This window comes from Chrysochloris asiatica, unplaced genomic scaffold (assembly GCF_000296735.1).
Source record: "Chrysochloris asiatica unplaced genomic scaffold, ChrAsi1.0 scaffold00024, whole genome shotgun sequence".
NCBI classification, from domain to species: domain Eukaryota; kingdom Metazoa; phylum Chordata; class Mammalia; order Afrosoricida; family Chrysochloridae; genus Chrysochloris; species Chrysochloris asiatica.
The window spans coordinates 21,732,985-21,734,414 of NW_006408542.1; the positions used below are offsets into that span (position 1 = coordinate 21,732,985).

A 1,430-nucleotide genomic window follows, 5' to 3' on the forward strand; every position below is an offset into this window, starting at 1 on the left:
CGATATACGATAGAATGAATGTAAGACTAATGTTCTCCCATGTAAACTATCACATAATTCACAATAAAACATTAAAAAAAAAAATATATATATATATGATGCAATAGCACATTTTAAGAAAAGTTTTTACTGTGAGTGGAATGAAGATTTACAGATCTTCAGTCTCACATTCAACAAATCATATTTGTGTCATTACAATGACTGCAATCCCGTCAATATATCATTGGTTAATAGTATTTCCCTTCATTCACTTTAATTCTTGTACTCTTCCCTGTGTCTTCCATTACCTCTATCTTTCCTGTTCCAACTCTCTTTCATTTTATTTGCCTTCCTCATCACCCAAGTTAACATGTGTCTACTCTCTACACAGTGAATAATTTTTCCTTGCCTCCTACCCCTGCTAGCCTTTATAGAATGTTTCTTATATCAAGAAAACCTTTTCTTAACTTTTTATAACTATGGTTTCATACAATATTTTTCCTTTTGTGATTGACTAATTTCACTCAGCATAACATCCTCCAAATTCATCCATAATATGAGGTGTTTCACAGCTATGCCATTATTCTCCAATGTTGCATAGTATTCCATTGTATGTATGTACCAAAGTTTGTATCCGTTCTGCTACTCTCTGACTCTTGATTGGGGCATTTAACCCATTTACATTCAGTGTAATTATCAATAAGTATGAAGTGATTGCTGTCATTTTGCTGTGTGGTGGTTTTTTTGTGTGTGTGTGATGTTGCTAGTTTCTTTGTTCTACATAAATTTCTGCACTGAGTTCATTTTGCTTGGGGGTTTTCTTTTTATATTCTTCATTGCTGTCATTTAACGTTTAGTAAATCTTTCTGATTTTCCTTTTTTATTTTGATGTGAAGATATATGACTTTTCTTTGAGGTTATTCTGTAATAATTATTTTTTTCCCCATTTAAAACAAACTGTTTTATCTAGAAATTGATGTCACAGCCTCATAAATTGGAAGTTCCGTATCTACTGTATTTCCTCTTTCTACTTTGTAGCGGATTTCTTTATAAATAGATATCTCTGATTCCCTGATTTCAGTCTTGTTTTAGTTCAAATGGTTCTATATTTGGATTGAGTTCTGGGTGGTTTTGTCATATATGTTAGTCTCAGGTTTTTGTCTTCTGTTGTTGGTTCTCAGTCTAAAAAACATCCTTTAGTGTGTTTTGTAAAATTGGTCTGGTTATTATAGATTCCTTTAATTTCTGCTTATCTGGAAATGTCCTAATTTTGCCATCATATTTGAGAGACAGCTTTGCTGGGTATATATTATTGGTTGGCATTTTTTTTCTTTCAGAGTTTTGTATATGTCATCCCCTTACCTTCTTGACTGTGTGTTTCTGCTGCGAAATCAAAACTTAGTCTTATTGATTCTTCTTTATAGGTAAGTTTTTGTTTTCCCTTAGCTGCT

General features: G+C 32.2%; 1 pseudogene; it reads right to left on the reverse strand.

The window, feature by feature from the left end:
* The window catches only part of LOC102827846, a 39,007-nt pseudogene that overhangs the window by 3,495 nt on the left and 34,082 nt on the right, over positions 1 to 1,430 (reverse strand).